This window comes from Lygodium microphyllum, chromosome 30, assembly GCF_053477565.2.
Source record: "Lygodium microphyllum isolate KBCC chromosome 30, Lygodium_microphyllum_v1.1.10, whole genome shotgun sequence".
NCBI classification, from domain to species: Eukaryota; Viridiplantae; Streptophyta; class Polypodiopsida; order Schizaeales; family Lygodiaceae; genus Lygodium; species Lygodium microphyllum.
The window spans coordinates 107,462,357-107,477,603 of NC_141164.1; positions in this window are offsets into that span (position 1 = coordinate 107,462,357).

Genomic DNA, 15,247 nt, shown 5'->3' on the forward strand with positions numbered 1-15,247 from the left:
GTCATGATCCCCTTCCTTAGACTTTGTGCTAGATACTACTATCAATGTGGCACTGGGGGACTTGGGTGGAGCCACATTGTCCCCTTGCTGAAAGCTATTACTATCCTCATAGTGCCAATGGCGAGATGAATGCACTTTGAGTCATAGTCAACATTGCAATGTGCATGCTTCTTGAAAGCGCAACCTAGTAGCACATAGAAAATCATGGGTAGGATTTCAGTCTTGATAGAGACCACCACTTTGCATTTCCCTAGCATGGGGTAGGATTACCCCTAAACACATTAAGCTTTGCATTCATGGTTTGAAGCCGAGGCTGATCTATGAGACTCCAATGCTCATGAGTAAGGATGTTGAAGTCAGCTCCCTCATCAATGAGTGCATCAAAAGTACATCTCTTTTGAGAAGTGACTGTGCCTCATAGATAAGCACATTGTTTTATTGCCTCCTTGTCCATATGCTTGATTTCCATGATGGTAGCCACTCTTACATTGATAGGCACTGGCAGCATTGGCAGCTCATGAAATGGATGGGTTGGGGGTAGTAGTTCTTGAGACGATTGCCGTTAAAGAAGCCTATACCCTCTCCCTCCAAATTTTTGAGCTCTAAATTGCTTGTTTGATTAATATTGCCAATTCTAAAAGGCCCTAATTCCCTGAATTTCATCTTCTGCTTATGACCTTTCACTTAGTATAGCAATACTAGGTCCACTAGCTCAAAGTCACACTGTTTGACATGCTTGTCAAACCAACTCTTGCGACTTTCCTTCTCAAAAATTAGTGCATGAGTAGCTAGGAGTCACGTCTCGAAAAGATGCTCATGCTCTACTAAGCATTCGATCCATGCTTCTTTTCCTTCCCATGGCTCTTATACTGCCATTCTCAAGCTAGGGACAAAAAACTCTACTAGCAGAATTGCTTCAGTTTCATAGGTTAGTCTGAAGGGTATCTCAAACTAACTACTATCTCATAAATTGTCCTATAGTCCCTTACTATTGCCATGAGTTCGTTATCCCAATCCCTATACAAGGCCAAGACTACCTTAGTCATGACCTTCCTTAGGATCTTGTTTGTGGACTCCACTTAACCGTTAGCTTGAGGGTAGTAGGGTGACAATTTCCTATGGATGATCAAGAAGGTTGAAAGAAAGTGGGTAGTCACTTCATTAATAAAATGAGTGTCTTGGTCTCACTAACTAGTTTGATGGAGCAACCGAATCGTAAGATTACTTGCTCCCAAAGAAACTTAGCCATGTTTCTAGCATCATTCTTTCTCATGGCTTGAGCTTCGACCCATTTTGTAAGGTAGTCCATTGCCACAATGATATATTTGGCTTGGGAGTGTTGTGCTACAGGACTAATTGGCTCAATGAAGTTAATGCTCCATTTTTCAAATTGTTGGTGTTATGTCCTAGCATAGTATTATCAATGAGTGTAGATAGCCAATACATCACCTTTTTGTCTTTGGACTTGATTCTTTCTTCACCTTTAATTTTTTTGCAATTGCAAGGATACTTAGCTATGGCCCCTTTTCTTAACTAAAAAAAGAACTCATAAATACCCTTTCCAATAAGAAAGTTCATCACACAGAACTTCCATGAAGGTTATTTTTTCTTAACTTGCTTCTCAATGATATGATTTCCATCGTTCATTGCCATTATCACAAAAAAGATAGAAAACAACAAGCAAGTCTTCTCCAACCTTTCACAACAAGTATACAATAATACACCATGAAATCTTTTTCATTGATTGTTCAATAATACATGTAATCTATAATCTACTTTCAAGGTTATTTATTCTTATCTAGCTTCTCAGTGATAGGATTTCCACAATTCTCTGTCATTATCACAAAAAACATACAAAACAACACCAAGCAAGTCTTCTGCAACCTTTCACAACAAGTACACAACAATACACCAAGCAATATTTTCCATTGATTGCTCAACAACACATGTAATCTATAACCTATTTTTAGATAAATTTATAATTCTTCTTGACAAACACCTTAAAAATGACAAATTCAAAATCTACAACTTGTGCACTCACTTTTGGTCGATACAACGGAAATCACAATAAACCCTAAAATTATTTTCTACAACCTTGCAACTCCTCTAAAACAAGGCTCAAAAGGACCTTAGATTCCTAAAAAAGTACTCGCAAACCCCAAAATGCTTGTCTATAGAATATATAGTGCTTTGATGGCACACCAAATCTTCACAAACTGAGATTTTCACTCTGCTCTGCTTTTAGTGTCTCCAAGGCACTATCTAAGAGAGGGAGTGCAAGAATGGGAGAGATTCTTACCCATAACTTGCTTCCTCAAATCCTTGCTTCTTTTTCTTCACTTCAACCTTCAAAACTAGTCTCTCTCACCAATGTAGCTTTGATACCATGTTAAGAATCATGTAGTGGAGAGACTTGCTTATGTTGCTGCACCATAGACATAAGAGGAAGCTCACTCAAGAACACAAGAAGAGAGATGGAGATGAAAATATTTTCTTTCTAGTTTCTTATTTTTCTTCCACACAATATAATGTACACAAAGTACTATCGATAACATACAACATAAAGGAAAGTGGCTTGCTAAGTCAAACATTGTATACATGACCATACTAATCGATTGGCACTATAATTATGCTAGGTGTAGGTAGGTGCAACAAAATAAATATAATAAGTAATAAGTCAGTGATTCTTATGTGAGGATCATAATGACTAGTAATGTGATAAGTGTAGATGTGTGGACCCATCTAGCTAGGTGGTCCATCATCAATGTCTACACATGTTGAGCTTTCCATCTCAAGAATACTCTTATATCCCTTACCACAAGTACCATAAGTGGAGTCATTGAAGATCCAAATATTTTAGTTGAAGAATATTCATCAGGGCCTCATTGATTAGTTATAGAGATTATACAGATCCATTATAGGTTCACTATATGGTTAACCTATTCTATTCTTCATTAGTAGGGTATATATATATACACAAGAGTAACAAGGCACTTGGACAGTGATTATGATTGATATTTATCCAATCGCAGGTGCTATAGCTTATTCAAGATTGATTACAAGTTCTACATAGGGTATTTTAGCCAAATGGTGAATTGAGACCCATTTTAGGGTACTTCTAACTTGGCTACAGCTCTCGTAGAGTAGTTCAAATTTTCTCGAAGGCCTAAATAGGGTATTGCAAGTCATATTTAGTCTCTAGAAGTCATATACAAGGTACCCTAAGGTCTAGATATCTTATTTTTGACTTAGAGGGATGGATAAATCAAAACAATGCTTTTACACGTTACATGACTGTTTTGTACAACAAGAAAAATATATTTCTAGATTATTTATTTTAATTATAGATTTTCTTAAAGAGATATTTGTTAGCTTTGTTTTTCATCAAAAATTTCTTGATTTTGATATTGGAGTGAAAATTTGTATCCATTTTTGTGTCAAGGGATCTACTAGTACTACACTGTAACATTGAATAGAAATGGCAAGAAGCAAGGGAAAGAACAAGCATAATGATAATATTCAGCAACAAATCAAGCATGTGATCCATTACTTTAGGCACATCATGAGGGAGTATATTCTCAATTCTATCAACTATATGGAATTAGTTTCTAAATTGGACTAAGTGGTTGAACAAACATTCAAACCAAGCAATTCATGGAAAAGATGGCTTGATCTAGAAATGATTCCTTGGATAAAGTTTCTTCTTCTAATAGAGACTCATTGGATAAACTTAGTACTCAAATGTCTATGCTCATGGCAGCACAAATGGCAAACAAATAGAGTAGAGACAAATAGTCTTTTCAACCATCAAATAATAATCCTCAACTAGGTATTATTAGAAAGAGGATATACCACATACCACTTATGAGATTGGAGATATTTCCTTTACAATAAGCCTATTTTGAGCATTCATGGATCAAATCCTCCTCAAGGAACTAGAAGTTAGCCATCTATTTCTCCATATAGGTTTCAAACCAATTATCATAGGAGCGACTCTAATATTTCAAATCTCATTGACAGTTACATGGATATGTGGCCTCAAGCAACTAATGGATTGCAAGGCTTTGTTGAGAGGGAACTTTGTGATAAGTTTGTGTTGACCAAATATAATGGCCATTCATTATCTTCGGCTAATTTGGAGGAGTGGACTTCAAAGTTAGAGTCCTATTTTGATATTTTTCCTAGGTCAAATAACCAAAAGGTTCACTTTTCTACACTTCACCTTGAGGGATTTGCTCATACATGACGAAGGTACATAATGAGGGAAAATCAACAAGTTGATAGTTAGGAGGAATTCAAAGCTAATATGGCTCAAGTATTTGTCTCTCCCATTGAGAAAGAAAAGTTGTCTAGAAAACGATATTAACTAGACCAATGAAGCCTATTAAACATTTTACTAACTAGTTTTTGAATCTTACCATGTATGTAGAGAGTGTGAGCGATGATGCAAAGTTGCATAAGTATATCTATGGTCTAGAGCCTAACTTGTTAGCAACTAGTATTATGGTCCAAATAACTGCCGCACTATTTTAATCTATTAAGCTAGTACAGAGGTATGCTTGTAAAGTATAGGAAGGATATTTGCATGCAGTCTTCTTTTGAATAACAAAGGGCTGTTGGTAAATAGGGAAACTTTAGTGGCAATTATGGAGCATCTAATACTTTACTTAGCACTCCCAAAATCCTTACATACCCTATTTTGATGCTTCAAGATAGCAAAGTGCTTCAAGTTCAACAATCAATCATAAAGTAGAGCTTAAGCAAGGTGATAATAGACCCAAAAATAATTTAGCAAACAATGGCAAGTTTATACCTATGGACCTTTTTAGAGAGCATAAAGAGAAGGGTCTATGTTTCAAATGTGGTGAAAAATATATGGCCATTTGAAACATAGACCCTTCTCTTTATGCTCTCTAAAAAGGTCCATAGGTAGCATCCAAGTGCACATAAAAAAATACCAAAGCAAAGAATTACAATATAATAGTACTAAAGGATGTGGATGATGAGGTCATTAAAGAATCAACAGTGAGTGCACAAGGTGAATGAAGAGCATGATGAGGATTTTGATCCTGATCGGTCTTATGAGGTTGTGGATGGATTTTCAATTGACCTTGGTGGGCATGTTCCCTTTATTCTTGGTGGGACAGATCTACCTACCACTGACACTACCCTTTGTTCTATTTCCATGGATGCTTGGATAGGTTTAAAGAGCCCTAGTACACTTCATATGAAGGGTATCATTAATGAAAATGATATGTTTATCTTGATGATAAATAGTGGCAGTACACATAACTTTGTGAATAAGTCAGTTATGGATAGGTTTCACTATTTTTCCCCTAATCTATAGTAGTCAATAAGAGTTTAGGTAGCCAATGGTAAAGAGGAAATCAGCACTCAAATGTATCCACATGTTCCCATACAATTAGCTAAAAAATATGAGGCAATGGTAAATCTAATTACTTTGGAAATGGGACCCATAGATATTATGCTTGGGTGCAATTGGCTGATGTCTTTAGGGAAGTTTGATATGGATTTCTCATAGTTGTACATGGATTTTTCCATTGATGGGCAACCTATCCATCTCAAAAAATCCCTAGTAAATTTGATTTTTAACTTATCACCATAAAGCAGCTCAAGAAGTACTATAAGAGGCATTCTAAGATTTTTGTTTTGTGCTTAAAGAAAGAGTTGAGAATCTGTTTAGGAATTCAGTCGAGCATCCAACTTTGAAATATCTACTTGAGAAGTACACAAAATTGTTTGAAGTGTCTACCTCATTACCTTTCAAAAAAGTAGTGGATCACCCTATAGATTTGGAGCCACATTCAAAGCTAGTTAATAAGCTACCCTATAGAATGTCTAAAAGTGAGCATGAAGAAGTAAGACCAAGAAAATCAAGGAGCTTCTAGGGATGGGGTTGATTAAGCCTAGTTTTTTACCTTATGTATCTCCAATCTTGTTAGTGAAAAAGGAATATGGATCCTTTGGGATGTGTATTGACTATAGGGATATTAAAAAAATCACATTAAAGAATAAGTATCTAATTCCCAAAGTTGATGATTTTCTTGATGAATTCAAGGAGACTAGGTTCTCTACCAAAAGTGACTTGACATCAAGATATCATTAGATCCATATGTGAGACAACAAGTAATTTTCTAGTTCTTAGAAAATTAATTTCACTGGCCAATAATTAAATTGCCTAGGCTGATTTGTCTCACAAGTGTCCTCATTTTCCCATTCGATATCTCTTCTATGATTTGTTCCCTTTGACTTGCGCTTTGTCTTATGGTCGGGGGTCCTTTTCTCCCTATACCTAAAACATAAACCTTTAGTATACATCTATTTCAACCTATCATTAGACACATGCTTTCCTTGTGAGTTATTGGTTATAGATCTCCCTCAAAAATATAACCTTATAAAATTTGATATAAATTTATCATTACACTCTTCAAAGCATGAGCATCAATAGTCTCAATATGACTCACATAATTTTCCCTTAGCATTAATGACAACCACCTATCCAATATATGCACAAGTTGGTTGCATCACTCCCCTCAACTGAGAATGAGGACTCTCAATTTCTTATATTTTTATTGTTATTTTTCATACATTGTCCTCGTTCTTTAGAGAGTGACCACAAGATGGTCCTCTTTAGGAAGTGGCCACAAGATGGAGATAAACATTCCTTGTTGGTAAATATTCCTTGTAAAAATATTATCTAGACTAGATGACAAAGTGTTTGTCCACTGTATCTTCAAGAAGAGATATAGATTAGGATGAAAGAAGAAACATACAAGTTGGAGCCAAATCATGGTGACATGATCAATCCTAAGATTTACATTAAAAGATAAGGGCGGTAGGCCATCTATCAAAAGGAAGATATAATTTTGCAATGAATGAGAAGTTTGGAAAAGGAGTGAATAAAGATTAATTTAATAAGCTAGGTAATTCTAAAAAATGGAATTAGAAGCTTGTCACTTGACAAAACTTGCCCATGCAAGTGGAAAATACGTTTTTGGAAGACTAGTTGAAGTCTATTTCAGCCTTTTTCAAGTAGAGAGAGAGAGAGAGAGAGAGAGAGAGAGAGAGAGAGAGAGAGAGAGAGAGAGGAAAGAAGGGAGAGCTAGATTTTAGGATCCACTTTTGAGCCGTGCTTGAAGCGTCTGAGGCTATTTTTGGAGCAAAACAGTGTCCGGTAGACGTCAAAGACCAAATTTTCATGAAAAATCAAATGGTGGCGGATGGCCACATCTAGAGTTTTCCTAGATGCATTTGGACGTGAGGAATCCAATGCAAGTGTTGATTCATCGATTGGAGGTCGTTTGACCCCCCATTTAATCTCTGCAAGGTTTGGAGTTATAAAGTAGCTATGTGATTCGCGAGCCAGAAAGTGCATGACAGGGCCCATGTTTGTAGATTTCGACATCACAGAGCCAATAGTCTAGTCGGATCGCAATTTTGAGTCTGTTTGGCCCTCCAAATGGGTCGAAACCACTTGGTTTGCAGTGTAAACATGGAGATTTTAAGCTAGATAATTTATAAATGAAATGAAACTCAAATAAAACTTTGAAAAAACATGCAAATTTCATGTCGAGTAGGGGGGGAGGCATTTTTTGAATTGTGCCCCAAAATGTGGGGTTTTTTGTGCCTTTTCATGCCTCCACAATCAAAAGAGATGCGGACAGATCTTGGATCTATGGAAGAAGAGTAAGATTTTGGATGTAATCTTATGAAATATGATGGAGGGAATTAAATTTTGAAAATCTAGTCTTTCTCTCTCCTCTCTCCTCTTAGCAACTGTTCATATATATCTTTTTAAGAGAGAAGGGGGAGGGTTGTGATGACAAATTCGGACCACAAATGATGATGCTGGAGCGATGGAGCACATAGATCGGGCTAAAAGAGTGCATTAGCAGCAAAGAAGAAGTGTCAATGGCTTCTCGTCTACGAGATACGAGCCTGAAAATTGCAGTTTTTATGTGTAAGTGAGCGATTCTTGTGTTTTTATGAAAAATGAGTGAAAAAAGTGCTTGATTTTGATTGTTCTTTATTTCCTATGTTGCATTCTCTCTCTGAAACATGAAAACATACTAGAAAATATAATGATATAATAATTTCCTGCAAAACACACAAAACCCTAAGTTGTGGTTTTTATGAAAATAATCAAATTTGGGGTTTTTGTTGAGCGTTTTGGGGTCATATGGGATAAAAATGGATATGAAACTGATGTTGAGTATCCTTGATTAGTAAGAACTCATCATTTTGAACTATCTCATTTTTGTGAAGAAAGAAAATAGGAAAATTAGTTTCTTCGCTTAAAAAATTAGAGAAAAATATATTTTATGTTTGTGAGTGTATAATGAGGCTGGAGCATGAGGATTGTGCCTTATTAAATCCTTGTTTCTATGTTATGGTATGTTTTTATTGATTTTTCTATGAAAATTTACATAAAAATGAACCCTAAACCTACCCAACGAATACAAAACCTAACCCGTAGGGGGAAAGAGGGTTTGTGAAAGTAGTTAATTGATGAAAATGATTCAAATTATGCTATATTTATTTATGCACAACATATAGGATGGATTATCATTTGAATTAAGAAAACTAGTAGCACAAAGAAATTTGGTGCTAGTCTCTAGCAATGCCACATGTATGATTAGTTGGAAAATCATTGAAGGGTTGTTTTTGCACTTCACTTAGCTAGTTTCAAATGATGAAATGCTTCAGCACAATGGTCATCCACATTTGCATTGAGCATAACATGGTATCAAACATGGACTCATTGCGATTGCTTTCTAAACATTGACCTACGTGGAGTGTGTAAGGGAACCTAAGCTATAGGGTAGAGGAACAATTTCTTGGGGAAAGATTAGTAAGAAAGTATAAAATCTCCTAGATCATTCAAAATATACAAGAGTGGAGACTATTCTATGTTCTTTATGTTAGAATAGTGCATCGAGGGCCCAATCCTCTCGTTGTAGGAGAGCTGCAATGGGGCCATGGCATTTTGTCGGAGGGGTCCCTCCTTTATGTTTGTGTTACGTGATATATTATACGAAGATGTGTGGGATCTCCCTCTCAAGAGTAAGGAAGGGCAATCCTTGGACTATGTTTCACTAAAAATTCAACATCTATAGTAGTAAGTAGGGCAGTGTATCCCTTAGATGCTCTTGGCCACGAGGCTGTGTGGGGTTGTCTTGTGAGTGTTATAGAGGCAGGGCTAGTGTAAAGACGACCAACTGCAAAGACCTATGGATAGCTTATTGTTTCAAGTGTTCCAAGCCGAGCACTCATGGCTACCTCTCACATAGCCGACATGCTATCCATCTCTACAAGTGTAGTGAGCTTAGCTCCATGCCTAATTGAGTTGCCTTCTCTCCTAAGCACTCCGGTAGCTCCATGATCCAAGTGTAAGCTTCAATGCTCCGAGCTCCATTTCCGCGAGTAAGAGAATAGAAGAGAATAAGAGATGAGAAGATGGAGAGCTTCTCCACCATGGTCCCTCCCCCTCACACACTCACTCCCTCACACTCTCACACTCCCTCTCTCAAGCACAAGCTTAAGCAAGCAAGCAAGAAGAAGAAGAAGAAGAAGAAGAAGAAGAAGAAGAAGAGAGCTCGTTTTGGCCACACATAAGAATGAGCTTCTCATTCACTTTTCAACTTTATGTACAATACCCTAAATCTCTTTTGGTCAGTCATTCCCTTATCCTCTTTTTTACATGGCCGGCCGTGGAGGGCCCTTTTTCCCATTGTCCTCCTATCTTCCTAGCTTTCTTTCTACCTCTTGTCTACCTTTACAAATTGCACGGGTGAGAGCCGCTACTCTTAAAATAAATCATGGTGTGCCTTGCGCTCTTTTACAAAAGTATTGACTTGTGCTTTTTCTTATGAGCCTTTCTCCTTGATTTAGGACTTTTCTACACTTCTTGTATTTCTAGATTATTCTTGGCATGCTTTCATTTTCTGTTTCACTTTTGCCTTAGCCTTATCTTCTGCTTTATATTTTTTGGATTGTTCACCTTGTTCGTCTGAGGGTTAACATTATCCCCTCCTAGACAAGTAACAGTCCCATGGCACTTGTCAGCGTAGGTAGCACACTTTGGCATGCAAACAAGACATGGGTAGAAGGGACTTCTGTGGTTTCAAATTTGGAGTTTTTGTGGTGTTGCGAATGAAGGTGGTTGGTGGCACTTTGTTGGCCTGAATGGTTGGTGATAGGATTGTTGAAGTTGGTGATAGGGCCAGTTTTTGTTGGGAGTTGCACTCATGGGTTGGCACAGGCATTGATGTTCTTGGGATTCTGGGGCAGGTGACAATTCTTTGGTGGACTTGCAGGATGATAAAGGATAAGAATGAAGAGTTGAGTATTGATGAAGGGCTGACAGTTCTTTCGTTGGAGTCTACAATACCTACATATGAAAATCTTTATATGTGGTCTTTGTAGTGCTAGTCGTCTTATTGTGTGCACAAGACATAGTTTGATTAGTTTGGGAGACAAGTCAAACTTTAAGCAAGCTGAGAGAAATGTCCTACACTTGAGGACCAAAACTGTGTATAGATTGTGGTTCAGATAGTATATGAGTGCCCGTGCATACTTAGATATTACATAGGTTAGAATTCAGCTAGTCTGGTTCCTCGTAGCAATGTGTGGATGAAGCAAGGGTTGAATGGGGTGGAAAAAGTTAGCGATGTTGAGGAGAAGTATACTCGAAGGTTTGTTGAGACATAATTTGTGATTTTGACAATACGATGTAGCATAATTGAGGTCAGTGACACCTTAACTTTTGGTAGTTGGTGGGTACTTGTATTATTCAAAGAGTATGGTGTACTTTCCATGGTCTTTCGTGCATTGCTTACCACTATTGATTGCAATGGTATTGAGATGGAGTGTGAAAAAGGAATTGTGCAAATGGGTCAGGGTGATAGGTCTAACCATAGGCAAGACAAGCTCCCTAGGTATGTCCTGCCCTTGATGTGCCCTGAACAATTGTGGGGGATGTGTAAGGGGCTAGGGGACTAGGAATGGAGCTAGCTGACGAAGGTCACTGGATATACCTAATTTGAGGATCCCTAGGTGTTGTGTTGTGATTTGGGTGTCTTTCTTCTTTTATTTTATTTTCTTCTTCTCTCTATTTTTAAAAAAATAACATGAATACAACCATTGCAATACGTTGAGGTTATCAGCCTTATATTTGGATTGGGAAATGTCGAGATCTAAGGGTTGTGAAAATGGATATTACAACGATGATTGTGTTACTAGTCTCGATGCTAGAGGAACAGTTGTTGAGATGGAGAGATACACTTGAGATTTTGCAAACCTCTTTGTAACATGTGATATATTGGTATAATTGAGGTAGCAACTGCAGTGAGCCAAATGTAGAGTTTGGCCAAGAAAGAGAGAGTAGCCAATGGCTATGCTTGTGGCCATTCTCAAATGCAAGGTGGGCGTTCTGCAAGGGTGATTTTCTCTTCCAGCAGTGAGGCTTCTGTCATTGCTCTTTGTTCTTGGTATTTCTGTTTCTTTTTTTGTAATGGATCTTTGTGGGGTTGGTAGTCTTGTGGTAGCTTGGAAATTTGAACGCTTTCGTACTGAGACTTGTGCCATCCTATATCCACTTGACAACTGGTGAGAGTACATTCAAGTCATATGCTTCAACTACAGTGAACAGGTGCAACTCAAAGAGACACCACTTATTTAAATCCTATGGTGCTAACTTTGATGCATATCACATGCACTTGATTATCTTTTTTTTGTTAAAGATGTGAAATGTATTAGAAGTAGGTAAGGAAAGTTTGTATAGTTGGGAATTGGCCCCTTTCAACCACCTAAAAGACTAAAATTCATGGCTAGATAGCACTTGGTAAGCATCTTATACAAAATAGGGGCTATTCCATTTGTATGAGGTGGGATGAGTTTTGGTGACTAGATGACTAAGGTACTATATGTGAACCCTCGTCTAGATCCATCATGTGAGGGGTCAAAGCCTAAGCATTTGGGGAGAGTTGTGCATCTTGATTTGGGCTACGGGTAGAGGGGGCGTCGGCGGCTAGAATCCAAATGGTGTAGTCCCGACTCTTGCCATATTAAGAATGCTGTGGAACAACTCAAAAATTTCATTCTTGATTTTTTGCTTCTTTTCATAGTTAAGCGTAGTTCGTCGGCTTCCTCGTTGGAGATGAGTTGCATATGTTCATATAGGAGCTTGTCATAGTGCTCGTTAAGATATTCTTGCTCTTCCCCAGATAGAGGATATGGCAAGTATTCCTCAAGCTGCTCCCTAGGGAATGTGCCCATGTCTACAAGGACGTAGACATATGCAAATAATTTGAGTTTAGCATCCAACTCAATCAAACACTCTGTGACACTTCTATGTTCTATGAAGGCTTGCTTGGTTGCTATCTCATACGAGGTTCGGGGATTTCCCTAGGATTTAGCATAGCTGGGGGTTCAGGACTAGATGAGCAAGATTGGTCTATGCTAGGATTTCTTATGTTCTCGGGGTTTTCATGTTTCTCCTCCTGAGGCTTTGCCGCTATTGTGTCGTGGTTTTCCTCAGATGTGACTGGTATAGTTCTGCCAACCTGTTGTGACAGTGTTGTATCCACTCTTGATTGGTCAATGTAAGTTCTGTTGTCAATGGATTGAGTGTTTCAAGCAACCATTGATGGTAATGGTTGCTTTGATTTATCAAAACACATGGATGTGTCTGATTTTTCACCGTTATTAGGAGAGATGGCAATGGGTTCCTTGGTGGGTGGACTCAATGCTTTATTCCTTATCTCTTCTTAGCATTCTTGGTATCAATCTTCTTGACATCTACAACCACTTACAATTGCCGTTGTTGTTTTCGTTCTTTTCTCGTCTTTTTCTTAGGCAATCAAGATGTATCCCTTGAAGATGTGAGACCCTGAACTAGGTCAGCCATGATGTGCTTGGTTGGGCCTCAACATTCTCTTTCTCTACTGTGTTCTCATGGGACATAGATGTGGCCTACTGAACAACCTCGCTAGGTTGCGAGGATGCAACTGCCTCTCTTTTTGGAGAGTCTAGATGCTCACCTAATTCCCCTCCTTTTAGCCGGACCTCATCTGATTGCATTGGTAGTTGCTCTTGGTTGGGCATTTTCTCTAGACACTTGTCCTTACCCATTGGAACATGCCTCCATTGCTTCTTATTAGAGCGGGTGTTGTGTTTAAAGATTTTTTTCTCTTACTGTGGAGGTTTGGGTGACTCTAGTGTAGAACCAAGAGATGGTTTAGGGTTCTTTCCATGTAGGCTTGCACGGAACTAGTTGAAGAAGTCAGGGTTGTATCGATGGGAAGCATGGAGATCTAGGATTGCAGGGTCTTGAGTGAGGCAGAAAACATGCACTAACATCAAGTACCATGATCCCTACTCCTAGCCTACTAGCCATGTGTAGATCTTCTTCTAGAAGCAATTTATCGTACAAGGGATGTTTTTGGACAGTGGTAGAAAGCTGGACCTACTGGTCCATTGCCAATACTCTTAATGAGGTTGGGGCAATGTACATGGGATCATGTATTGATGTCCAAAGGGCTTTCCTTTGCTCAATGAGTGTCATTAGTCGATGGCCAATTTTGGCTGCCAAACATTGATTGGAGTACCATTTCTGCACAAAGTTGCCTTGTCCTTTCCCTTTTCATTTGATTGCTTCGAGATTTTCCTTGTTTGTCTCACATTGGGCAGTATACAATGAGGGTATCAAGTGCAATTCTCTAGGCGTGGCCTTTGGGATATCCTTGATGACTTCCTCAGCACTAGCTTCATAGCGGGAGCAAACATGTTGTTGCTCATCTCAAGTTAGGGGTTCGGCTATGAGCTTTGTGTGCTCTGGTGTTGGCCTTCCTATGTCCACATGGACATACACTCATGTGATGCCTATCAGCTTGTGATCAAGCTTCATTAGGCACTTCATCTCTGGTTCATTGGTCAGATGGGCTATCTCCTTGGCCAAATCTTCTAGAGATTTCTCCTCAAGCCTAGGCTTTATGTGCTTTGGCAGTGCTGGAGGTGTCAAGGATATTGGTTGCGACACCTCTTCCATAGATGAATTTCTAAGGACATATTCTGCAAGAGACATCATCATGGCCAAAGGCTGTGATTGTTGTGATTCCTGATTGGAAGCAGTAATGGCTAGTTCAGTGGATTAGCCGCTATTGGTAGATTGCGGTGTCAAGTGCTTAAGAATATCAAAAGTGGCCATGTCTTTCGTTGCCCTTTGCACATTCACTTGTGAAGATCGAGAGCTAGTCACAATGGATTGCATAGGCATATCCTTAAGCTGAGAGCTAAGAGTGGTGTCATGTTCCACCTCTTGGACATTTGGAAGCTTAGATGAAGATAGAGATTGGGATTGAGCAGCTGCACTTGACAATTGTTGTTGTGTTTCCTGTGTCTGTTTAGGGAATTTAGAGGGTGTAGATGATTTGGGACTCCTAGGTGGACTTGGCACTGACTTGAAGATTTGCTTGCGGCTATTAGACGATAGTGCCATTTGCTTTGTTGAGCAATCAGCCTTATGCCTGTGATGTTCAATATCCTCTTGGAATGTCAAAGGCTCCTTGGGCACTAATGGTCTTTGTGCACACTCAACGGTTACATCTGATGTCCACTTGTTAAGAACGCTAGGCTGAGGATCTACCTTTCGAATAGTCATGTTTGATTTCTTTCCTCGAGACTTGGATTTTTATTTAGATTTCCTCATTCGCTTCTTTGCTTTTGATAGGATCTGATCTTCACTTAATAGAGGTGGTTTAGTAGGGTGCTTTAGTACCCAAATCCATCGATTACTTGTGTAATACCCTTGAGCACATAGCAATGCTTTGGATATCCATCATGGCGTTGTACTGGCTCTCCATCTATACCTTTGTCTATAAGGCTTGGGCTTCTTTTGTGGTCTTCTATGATATTTGTAAGTCCAAAGCCTATCCTTGGCATTGTCTCTTGACCTTCTTGCTTCAAGCATGGCCTCCCTCACTGGTTCTCTCTGTTCAACATGCACTTGTATCAACTCTTTCAACAAGTCTTTGCTCTCATTACTAGGCTTGCCTAGTATGTGAGAGCATTCCTTGTCTTTCCCTCGAGGTTTAATGAGGTCTCCCTTAGTAAAGATTGTGATTATCCTCACACCCAATAGTGTCAAATATATCCTCTGTGCTACATAATCAGCCTCACACTTGGTTGCCCTTTTGAAGGGTCTTCCTAGAAGGGTTTCCTTTCCACA